The following is a 12,995-nucleotide window of genomic DNA, read 5'->3' on the forward strand; positions in this document are numbered from 1 at the left end:
CAACTAGGATTTAGTGTTTGAGCTTTATTGGCAAGTGTTAGGATCCATTAATATAATAATATGCATGTTTATCAGATGTAGTGTGTATTAGGACAAAAATGCCCAATCTGGTACATGAGGGGCTCAACCAGAACAATTGTTATCTTTATTTCAGAAAGAGTGAATGGCATTGTTGACTTGTTTTTTTTTAATGTGCAGGCTCTTGGGCTGTCATCATGACTTCATTATCTAGCAGCTCAATCACTATAGACAACTATGCAGGACATAAGTTTAGGCCTTGCAGAGTTCACTGGTTGTCTGTTGTTTCAGAACTATGATCCACTAGGTAGCACAGCAAAGATCAGCATGGTACCACCAAGAGTATGCACCATCAAAAACAAGTCAGCAATGGCATTTGCCATATCTTTATCCTCATCGGTTTATTTTAAATAACATCCATCAGCCCCTAATCAGGATCTCACGAAAAAAATAAAGATCTCCCTGGGAGTGGACGCTGCAGCTTAAGACAATCTTTTGGCAACTTCGACACTGCATGAAATTTGCTACTGTAAAGGCCTGCTACAGCCAGTACTTCTACCGAGATCTGTATTCACCACTTCCAGACTAAAGTTGAACTCTACATTAATGGCTTAAATCAAATTCTGAAATTTGCTGAAGGCTTTGAAGAGCATTCCATTCAATAAGTATTTACAAACTAGAGTTTCTTCTAGATCTGTGCTGAACAAAACAGTACATCTTAGTATTATGAAAAATTAATTCTGCCCTGCAGGGGTTCTATGCAGTGGTGACATTTTACAATGATCATTTAAGAAGGTCACCTACTTAAAATGAGAACTATGAGTCGAGTGAAAATCACTCATCCTAATAGTTCAAGCCGAAGTGTGACAACAAAACTGTCACACGTCGTCTCAATAGATCGGGAAGTGAGCGAACGTATACAGTCACTCGCTCACTTCTCAATCATTTCCCTGCAGAGAGCCCTCCCCGCTCCGATACTCCAGCACTGACTGGAGGAACGGACAGGGGATAGGGGCGGGTACAGCTGGCTCTGCCTCTAGATAGGCAGAGCCAGCTGTCATTCACGCAGTTGGGTGGATCTCGACAGCAGTGCTAGGATCCGTCCCAGCTGCGGCAGTCTCAGAATACCGCAAGCTGTATCTCGCTATATACTGAGCTTTGGGTCACAGGAGGATGCTAGTATTTGTCCTCCCGTGACCCTTAAGAGAACTGAGGAAAAACACTTACCCCATAGCTCTCTTAACTTCAGGTTTTTAACTTGCACTTTATCTAAACCACAGAGAGTCACATCCCTCAATAGTATATGTTTAGGTGCCAAAAACCAGCATGGGTATTTTGATAAACAAAAGTTACTTACATTTTCCTCTTATTACCTTAAACGTAACCATTAACATTCAAATAATTTGTAACCTTGCTAACCCAGCACTGCATATTAACCCTTTCAATATCCCAACTCATCTTTAAACTATATATCTCTCAATTTTCCAAAACAAAAAGCTTTTTTATATCTTCTGTTTTTGTATCAAATGTTAAAAAATTCTTACAATCACCCAACCTGCCGCAAAAAAAAGGAAAATACTACTACTCATCAAAACACAATTTTAATATGCATGTCATAAAAATTCCTGTGGGTTTCAAAAATAAACACGCTGGCAATTTGCTAACAAGATCTGCATGTTCAGTCAGACTAGGAAGAACATTGTGTTCCAAAACGGTGTTCCGAAAATTTAAATAAATAAAAAATTCAAACACAAGGAAAAAAAAAACACATACATAACACACAAACCAGTGGAGAGAGAGAGAACAATGAGTACAGACAGAGCTTGCTTTATGGCAGGCTCTTTGTACAGTCTTATTTACAGTACTCCTTATCAGTACAGGAACAGCCCCTGCCTGCCAAATTCAAATAGCTAGTACAGAGTGTTCCCTGCGCCTCTTTTTTTATATAATTGTCAACAAAACAAGAAGGGAAAAAAAAACTCCACTAGAGCAGCGAATGAGTGGAGACAGAAATAGTATCAAGGTTATTCTTTTTAAAGTTCTTTTTTTTTCCTTTTTAAATGGCAAATTGCAGAAAGGGACAACATGCTTGTTTGTAATAGTTTATATAATCTAATGGGAATAAAGCCTGGTTCTCAGTTCTAACCATCTTTGTAATGTCGGGGTTATTTTACTTGCAGCCTTATTTATGAGAATCTAAAGGGAATGCTTGATGCTCATTCCAGGTATGTGTCATGAACAGCCTCGTGATCAGCTTGTTTCTAAACTTGCAAGAAATTGTTGCCACTTGAAAGCCCTCAAAATTAACACCATTCCATATTGGGTGCAGGTCACTATTGCTCATCAAGGCTGCCAATGTTAACAGCAATGGAAGAGCTCCTGCAGATGACCATTTATTGAAAAGGACAGTGGAGCCTATATGTAACTAAGCCCCAATAAGGATGGAACACAAAAGTTTGGTGCTGGGCAGTCCATCTTAAAAGATAACAAGGAACAATTGCTTTTTGCTTAAACTCATCAACTTAAGATTGTGTTTAATCAAATGGCCCGGTGGTCAAAGAACACAGAATGCACTAGAATTCTGTGCAGTCCTCATTGGCATCAACGACCCCCTACCCCCTAAATGCATTTTAACATTTCCTCTTTTTCGGAGCATGGAAATCACATTACCGTCCAGTGCTTGTGTGCACCATGCATTGGTTGTAAAGGCTCACTTCACCCATTATAGGTATAAAACAACCTGATGTAGGGAATGCCCAAATAGGAAGTCTACAACTGTTTGATTAACTACTTTTGCAGAAGGGCTTTTCTAAACATACAATACTTCCACTCTTGAAAAGGATGGGCTACAGTAGCAGAAGGCCACACCAGCTTCCAATGTTCCAACGCTAAGATCTGGAAAGTGTGGCTACACTGGGCACAGGATGACCAAAACTGGACAAAAGACATTCATTTTGACTTTTTCTTCAACATATTCAATTGGCATCCAATTTTGATTTATTGTTAATTGAATGTTTTCACAGGAACCAATAAAGTAATACAGCATTTTGAGGTTGAGGATGCTGACAAATGTTGAAAACATAGGGCAGGTAAATAGGTCTATTGCTTATATTTAGCAGAATTCAACAGATCTTTATAAACATGATTTGTTATTAGGACTGAAGCTTCCGGACATTACATCGAACAATATATAGATTCTTCTTCTGCTGTCACTACTTATGTCCAGTGCAACTGTTAAACAAAGCTATAAAAAGGTATTGGTTACAGTCACCCTGTCTGGTTGTGAATGAGTTAAGTATTTTGGCTGTATTTATTTAGCACATTGCAGAGTGAATTGAAGTGTCCTGCCAAGCATTCGCTATTTAGGAGTGAGCCTTACGATGCACTGTGTCACTGGAGACTCTAAATTTACTAACAAGGAGATTTATAGCTGGGACAGGAGCCAGTGACCTGGTACAAACTGTCCCCAACAGTCACACCGTGCCAGCTAGTTAGATGCAGAAGGGGTCATAATGGGTATACTGGGGCAGGCAATGTGTTTTCTTTCTGTGAGCGGAATATCAGCAAGGTGACATCAGTCACTGGCAAAGCCATTGTCTGGTGACATCAACAAACATCTTGAAATACTTCTGCTTTTCCAGTGAAGCGTACTAACACATCAGATGTAAAGCTCTTTACTGCGAGCAATAGTCTCTCAATACTCCCCAACACATCAGAGATTTACATGCATGGTGCAAGAACTTCCTAGATTAGCCAAGTCTATGATTTAAACAGTTACCGTCAAACAATTTTCCAGTCACCATCATGTAAAATGTTGCCGTTTACAGGATTAGGAAGAAAATGTCCTTTGTGTTTGCTGTGCACCCATAGGTTGAGTTAGGACAAACAGGAAGACACCACTCCTGGCTTGCTTTTAGAGGTGCGGGTTCCAAGATGGTCATCCCAATTCTGGCTATGTAAACTAACTAGAAGAAATTAAAGTTTGCTAAAGCACTGTCAACAATTCGCAATGTTTGTCTTCTAGAAAATACAGTTCTCACATTATTTTTGCACGTTAGTGCTGTACATCTACTGCTACAAATTTGCAACCACTTCCTGTCTACATGCACTCCCTCCAGCAGTGCCTGCATGTCATTGCTCAGGCCAGGCTCTTTAAAAGGAGAACTATGGGGTTAGGACTTTTCCCCATAGTTCTCCTAAGGGTAACGGGAGGACACAAACTAGTGTCCTCCCGGCACCCTAAGCTCAGTATACCGCGAGCTACAGCTCGCAGTATACTGAGACGCCGCAGCTGAAACGGATCCCGACAATTATGTCTGGATCCGCCCAGCTGCGTGAGTGACAGCTGGCTCTGCCTATCTAGGAGGCAGAACCAGCTGTACCCGTCCCCTCACCCTTCCGCCAGTCCGTGCTGGAGGATCAAAGCGGGGAGGGGGGAATCCAGTCCCTCCCGTAACGGCTCTCTGCCGTGACAGGATCAAGAAGTGAGCGGACGCCGGTATGTGTTCGCTCACATCCTGATCTACTGAGCTGACCTGTGACAGTCTCATTGTCACAGGTCGGCTAGAACTATGAGGATGAGTGAAAATCACTCACCTCATAGTTCTCCTTTAATGGTGATACTGGTGGAACATGCCCACTCTAGAAGCGCTGGCTTGCAGTCATTAGTAGCACAACAAGCTGGAAGAGAGCAATTGGGGGACAGAAAAAGGGCATAGTCACCTCATACCATGTTTCCTGTATACTCTAAGGCAGTGTTTTTCAACCTTTTTTGTGCAAAGGCACACTTTTTTCATGAAACCTGGTTCACACATGGGCGTTATGCAGCGCGTTCCTACGCTCTGTAAAACGCTCAACATGTGAAAACCAATGATTGCCTATGGGCATGGTTCTCACCTGGGCGTGGGAACACTTTTTATTCATTCCCCATTCTTTTCAGTGCTGCTGATGTCCTTTAGCCTTTTCAGCCACTTCCTGTCTACAGTCACCTAAGTATCAGTCGCACATCATTGCTCTGCACTGGCCTCCCGATATTGACAATGGTGGACCATGACGGCTCAATGTTTTTGTGCAGCTGGCTGTAGTCACCATCGGGGTTGCATGTGACAACACAGGAGCGCAACTGGTAGACAGTTATCTTATAAATGGAAGTCCCTGAACAAGGACTTTCAAGGCTGCATCACCAGGTATTTTCTTGACACCTGAAAATTTTAAAAGCTTAATAACTTGTGAAATAACATATTACTATGAGATGTAGAGACTGGGTTTACAACTTTTACTTTAAAAGAAGGGCATCCATGCGATTGATCGTTTTATCATCTTGATCTTATGGTCGCTTGCAGTCATTCCCCATCAAGAGAATGATCCTTTCACATGCTTATATTTCCATCTCAAAATACAACAACGTATGCGATACTCATGCTCATTTCTTGTATCATTGAGTGATTCAAATAAAATTGTTACTGTTATGGTACAGACTTCATTTGAAAGATGGTTCATCTGAGGAAACCTGACATGAGCCAGCACTGTCTCGTGTCTGCAGGTAACCTAATGTAACTGGAGGGGGAATAAAAAAAGTGGCAAACACTTTAATCAGTGCTAGTCCAGTGATCAATAACAGTCATAACACCGCACTTAAGACAATCCTCAGAAGTGAAGACATCTCTATGATATATATTCTGAATGTGTAAGGATCAGGCAGTTGCCAAGTCATCTCTTTATACTTCACATGTACATACATTAAAATATATACAAATTATTATCTATCTCAGTCTAGACTTTTGGAATCCTTTATTTAGTAAATCGCACCTACATTGAAGTCTACAAGCTTTAATAAATATACGTCTCCCTTGTGCGACTGTCTACAAGAAAAGCTGTCAAACACGCACACATAGAGAAATCCATAATGGCCCCCGGCTTCTTTCCAATCTATTTTCTGCTCAGCTGGCTTTAAATGAAGTTATTATGACTCATTAAAAGAGCCGCAAGCCTGTGGAAGTCAGCCAATTACAATTTTAAATTTATCTTGTTCTTTGGGGTTTCAGACTGAGCTGGTTTACCCCTCCCTAAGATGCTGGCTGCACACCCCAAATAAAATGTGTCCCATTTTGGGGGTGCAAGCAGGCTGGTTAACTCCGTATCTGCCAGGACAGCAGCAATGCATTGGCATCACATCCAATATGTTGTAAGAAAAACGAAACGATAACAGCAAGTAAACAGCTGTATGAAACAATAAAGGCCTGCATATATACATATTTTTGAAGGCATGCACCCTGCAATTATACAGACACCTTAAATAACTCTGATTCTCCCCCCCCCCTTCCCAAAAAAAGTTAATACATGTTTTGTCCTAGGCAATACAGTCCTAGGCAACTATGGGCTATTGAAGAATTTAGCTGATTAAATTAGGGACCCGTGTCAAATTTAAAGCCAGTTGGCCCTAAACTTGAATTAGGCCACTAATTCAATTGGCTGAAGTCATTAATATTTCATGGTTATTATCCGAGTCGCTAGTTAAAATTGTGGTCTGGAAAAATTAATAATGAGCCCCGGTCGAAATGAAAAACACTGATTGAAGGGCCAATTCACCCAAAACTGATTTTTAGCTTTAAGTGGATGTCAGAAGAGTTAATGACCAAGTACAGTAGTTTCTTTTAATGCTGAAGGATGGTCTTGGCACTTGGAATCCAGAACCTGCCCACCAGCCACAGCAATTAAGAGGGGACACTATACCCCAAAATCTACCCTTCCATGCCATCACAATCCATGCAGCAGGGGGAGGAAGACCCCTTTAGGGTTGGTGCAGACATGAGCGGTTGCACATATCAGTTGCCACACGGCCCTATTAATTTCAATGGGGTTACATCCGCACGGCAATCGTTGAAAAAAAGATACATGTACCTTTTTTCGTGATGCGAGTTTTCCTCAACCCTGATTGCACAGGCGGAATTGTGGCGGGAAACCGCGCACTCTACCTGGTGCGACTGGGGTGCCATTAGAAAATAATGGCACCTCCAGCATGATCAGCGGTGGTGTGCGACTCCATGAACGCATGGATGGCTCTGTGCACAATTGCCTCACGGTCACAGATCGCCCAGGTGTGAACCTGGCCTGACTCTGCAATAGCTGCAGCTGTATAGCAATGGGGATTTTTTTTAATCACCAGGAGAAATAAACTAAGCAGTAGTCGAGCTGAACCAAAATAACAGGTTTGTGATCCCCTGAAACTTTCGTTTTAAGATGTACACATGAAAGCTACTGACTGTGTAAGTAATCATATTGTATGTTAATGTTCTCAAAAACATTTGTTCCTATGTATAATTTTTAGGGATGCACAGATACCATTTTTTCCAAGCCGAGTACCGATACTTCTCCTCAAGTCCTCACTGATACCTTTTTTTGTGTGTGTCATGTGACAATTTTTCTAAAACAATACAAACTAATGATTTCAGGACAGTGGTGGGAGCGCCAGGGCCCAGTCACAGCTGCAACTACTGTGACCCTGGTAGTTCTGCCACTGACTCAAAGCTGTAAAGGGACTACAGATCTCTGCAATGCATTAGAATATTAAGCTACATGCTCTGTGCTGCTCCGGGAGGGGGGGGCAGCCTGATGTCTCCAGGGTCTCAGGAGGGCTGTGGAGATTCTCAGGAGAGCTGTGCTGGGTCTCAGGAGTCGTCTGGAAGGACTTGCAGGCGGGTGGCAGGGTTCCCCAGGAAGGAGGAGATGTGTGGGTAGGCGCAGTAATCAGGCGCCACGGTTCACAGAAAGGCTGCCAAGGTCCTCAAACAAGTGCGGGACCTCAGGCACCCGCTTCAGTTTAAAAATGTAAAGCCCTGGGAACGATATTTAGTATCGGGACATTTTCACGAGATTTCAGTCCATTCCTGATTATTTTGCAATGATATATGTACATGGGGATTACCATACTGGATGATCATTACATATGCTAGCTCAACCTTTTGTTTGTGGATTGCCACCAATGGACATTATTCAGTCTCTAATGGCATGAACACTCAGCTGGCTCAGAGGTTCAGGTCAATATAACGTTTTTTATTTCCGTCCCTAGACAAAAACAAGCACCTAACCCTTGCAGGGGGGGTAGCCCCACTGTTAAGGGTTAATATTTATTATGCCCAGAGTTCTTCTCTTAAGATTCATTCCCATTTACCTACAGTCATTGTAAATACGCCGAGGCAAGGACAGACATGGCGGATTCAGGTGCTTAGCATTTTTTAACAGCGACTGCAGACTTCTCATTTATCGCTGAAATAGACGAGAGAACTGGTACTGATTTTATGCTTCAGCAGAGTACAATAAACTTCGCTGATTTGTAAGCGGAGACTACACAGATTATGTTAAAGTTAAATCTACTTTGTTTTTGCAGGTTTTGGCTCCACAGTGGCTTTACTTTTATAGCTTTGTTACAGACTGTCCAACTCCTTGAAGTAATAACTTTGTATTGTATGAAATGCATGCTCTGGATTTATTTAAAACAATGCAAAATGTGTAGACCTAAAAACTCTACTGGTAACTTGAATCTATTTTAACTGTATTTAGAAATAAAGTACTTACCTTTCCTGGAGAAATTGCTATTTCAGGCCCCCTTTGGTACTCGACAAGCAAACAAAGTTAAGCATTTACTACAAGCGTAAGCAACTTCCTGCTGTGCTGGAACTACAAATCCCATGAGGCACTGCAAATCCACAGGAATGACCCCCAGAGGATCTATAATTTAACCACAGCTAGAGTGTCAAAGTTGCCCATTACTGATGTAGCATTTGACCAGGTGTTCCATATGCTTCAGCAGAGATCATGTGACCAAATGCCCAGGCATTATAGGTAGGTATTCCAAAGGTGGGCATTGTAATCAATCCTACACTTTTACTTGACCTGCCCATGCTCTATTCGGTGCATACTATATTGACATAACTTAAACCTGTCTGTCAATATTGACAAGCGTCTCCTGATAATGATCACATGGCCATATTATGCAACAGTATATGTCTAGTGTGCCAAGCATGGCTGTGTACTGTTCGCTTGCTGGAATTATTGACACTACTTTCATTGACCAGTTATCAGACATGCATAAAAATCCCTGGTAAACACTTATTTCTATAGTGCTTTCAAATGTTCCCTCCAGTTATAAAATACATATGAAGCAATGAAATGCATATCCAGGTATTGCTATCATGCATTAGTCCACCTAGCATGCTATAGTGCATGAGTCCTCCCCTTTCTTACTAATCTAGTAACCCTATTTGCTTTTATGTGTGTAATGCATAAGACATATTCCAACAACATCCTAAATTCAATACAGATTCATTAGTTGAACCCATGTTTTAAAAGGAAACTAAAGTAGGACGCAACACTCTAGTTGCAATAAGTATTGCTGTTGACCAATAAAATGAGAAAGATCAGGCAAAGTGATTTTTCAGCTCTAAAACAAAAATCACTTTTGGAAAACTGTATCAATACAAATTACAGTCTAAACAAAATCAGTTACTATCACAATCAAATAATATGACTAGTCACCCCAAAACTGTGTGAATTATATAAAACAATGATAAAAATGTTACTCTTACATGTTCACTTACAATCATTTATTGCTAAACTTAAATTGAATCTCCCAATTTCCTCCAACTGTACAGCCTGTTGCTTGTGTTTTGTGACTATTTGGTCCACTTGTACAGTATTTAATAATCAATCATAATCAAAAAATTTTGAAAAACACCAATATTGGGCAAAAGGTGAGGGCAAGGATGGCAGTTATCCTGGATTCAATATTTGTAAATGACAGGTTCAGATGGCGCTGGGATCATCTATGGTGGGAGTAAGCAACCCATCGATCGAGACCATGTGACCTAGGATTACAGCCTTTCTGTGCCACCAGCTCCTGACCCCAGATCGCAGAACAGGCTTTGCAGACCTGTCTGAAGTCCTAGGCTTCTCTTTGGCTTCTGTGTGTCATAACACAGCCCAGGCGAGACCTGGGAGGATTTCCCTCAGTCAGCTGGGAGCTACTGCATCGGAGGTCTAGTGAGAGAATTAGAAAGGGGGGGGATTTGTGCTGTTGAACTCAGCACTCTTTACTCCTGACCTTTATACTCTGTGGTACCTACTCCAGACCTTTGCACTCTGTGGGACTTACCCCTAATCCCTGCGCTCTGCAGTATTTTCTCCTGACCCCTGCAGGACTTACACCTGATCCCTGCACTCTACTGGGACTTCCCAACTACTGTCCCCTAAAGCTTAAACATGTATCATGCTTGTTTCAGGTCAGTGACTCACTAAAAGTGAAGAACATTTTTGAAAAAACCATTACACCCTGCCTTCTGGTTACGAACTATAGGTCGCTGTAGGTCATTGGGCCTCCCAGTAACCTAGGATCCCAACTGTTTTCACTGTGAAAGAGTGCATGCTTGTGAGATTCAAGATCCTGAGCTTTCCCATTATTCAGTGAGAAGGCCCAGCCAAATCACCCTCCCTTAAGTGTACCGAAATTCAGGATGTAAGGTGACCATTTTTTGCATTTTTATTTTTATTTTTTTAACATCGAGTGTTTTTTTTTTTTATTATTTAATGGCTGCAACATAGACCTCGCATTTTGATGCAAGGTCCATGTTAATCCTAGAACTATCGTGTACAATGCCCATCATTCAATTGCATAAAAACAATCGTAACACAAACGGTTATACTAAACTGTTCTGATAATTTAGGGCGACTGTGCATCTGTGCAAAATTCTGAGATGAGGATAATCATGTGACGAGTCGCTCAGACAAGTTGTAAATGTGCGTTCCTTTATCGTACTTGGACAGTGCAGAATAATATCCGCTGACAATATTCAATTCATGAGCCGGAACACTGAGGGCGTCTTCAGGCAATAAGAAAAAAACTCACGTGTTAACATCTGTGTGTGCCAATCTAAACAGTCGAATGTATGCACACTTCCCTTAAAATAAAAGTAATAGAACGATCTTATTGACCTAGTGAATGATTATTTCTTCGTGTGTATGGCTAAAGACATCGGATAACCATCTGCATAAATTACAAGATCTCTAACAGGCCTATACTGTTTGAAGATATTGCTAGATAAAGTATTATTAAACGTTACCGATTGTTGCATATTGTAAAACTATTCCTGGATTGGGAGTCTCATCACTTGTATGATAAGTTTCTTTAGTAAATACGCAGGAGATGTATGCAAAGCTGCATTTGTGGCTATAAAACAAGCAATAGTACTGTACTATTTCAGGACAGACCAGTCCTAACCGCTGGATGTTCTCAGAGCAAGAAGAAGAAACAATGCAGGATTGAGCAGTCTGTGTTCTGCTCAAAAAGCACAGTGTGTACTGTACATAGCATAAAAACTCCAAACAGCCTCTAGACACAGGCTGCTTCCATCCGCCATCAAAACACTTTGTCTTGCATACAAAAATAAGACCCAGAGCTGTATGGAATACAAAATAAGCCCATTACAGTACAGGAGGGAGGAGAAGGGGGGAGAAGAGCTGCTACTTAGCAACAACGCAGAGCTTTAAACCTAGCTGCCTGTTGGGCATGCGATAAACATTAGTAGTGGAGATGCTTTTGCCATACCTAGGACTCTGGGTAGGTTAACCCATTCTCTGCTGCTACCTGTTGAACAGGCTGGTAATGGCAGAAGTCTCACCATGCCCTACAAATTACACAACAGAAAATTGAATAAAACCTTCTGGACTGAGTGATGAAAGAAAACAAAATGATTAGAGTCATTTGTTGACAAAATATTGGGGAAAATACACATTTTAAGATCTTAAAAAAAAAAAGGTGAAATAATGGAGCCAAAATCTGGCCATACACTGTTTGAATTTCATCTGAGTCCTGCAGAATTGGACAAAATGTGACCAGTGTGTGGCCCATTTCGGACCCACCCCCAACTGAGAAATTGAATTTTGTTGAAGGACCTGGTGCACGAATTCTTGTCCAAATAGTGACTGTAGGCAATAGGTAATCACTATTTGGGTAATACAATAGCCGGAGGCAGGGAAGGGGGGTTATTTCCAAATGGGATGGAGCTTCGGGGAATCACAACACCCCCCCAATCCATGCCCAATGAAAGGCTAGCCTAAGGGCAAGTTCACCCAAGAATTAAAAATGGGGCGCTTGGCATCGATTGTCAACACTTGCCAACTCCTCCTCCACCACCTGGTCTGATTGTGTTTCATGAGACCGATGTTAAGTACACGCTGCAAGTTTGCCAGGGATTGCTTTATGTTGTGCTAATCTAAAATTCACATGTTACGTTTCGACCACTCAATTTCAGTTGCTCTCCTTTAAACGGAACATGGACACCAAGTGCTCATATAGCCAACCCAGGGGTGCAGTTACCCTATATAAATGTACCCAACCCCTAACCACCTGTGCGAAAAAAAGGGCTTTGATATAAGGAGCTTTTCAGATGCACCAATCTAAAGAGAAAAGCTGTACTGAAAATGTGACAACTGACACCACTGATCCAAAAATACTAGTTGCTTGGCTATCATGTAGATCCAGTGGGCAAGAGAAGGGGAGCATGGACTTAATTTTGCACCCTCGTCCCAGATGAGTGGTTCAAAGTTTCTAGCCTTCCTCGGAGGGAAACCTATACTTTATTTCACCTTTATAAAACCTAACGTATTATGCATGAAAAACATTCAACACTAAAAATGCATGAAAATGCAGGCACAAGTATGAACACGTGGGCTAGGTTCACAAGGCGATCCATCACCCGGATTGAGTCGCGTGATATCACACAAAACACAGATTGGCGTTGAAGTCAATGGAGGCTGTTCACACCTTTGCGGTTTTTTGCACGGATGAAAATCGCCTGTCGCGTAGAAAGGTACACTATTTTTTGGGTGGTTGTCTCGCAGTTTGTGCAAACAGAAAATGCGCGAAAACCGCTCACCAGCTCCAGAGAGAGAAGGCAAGAGGGGAAGAGAGAGAGAGAAGGCAA

Source organism: Nanorana parkeri, unplaced genomic scaffold, assembly GCF_000935625.1.
Source record: "Nanorana parkeri isolate BGI_ZX_2015 unplaced genomic scaffold, ASM93562v1 scaffold1434, whole genome shotgun sequence".
NCBI classification, from domain to species: Eukaryota; Metazoa; Chordata; class Amphibia; order Anura; family Dicroglossidae; genus Nanorana; species Nanorana parkeri.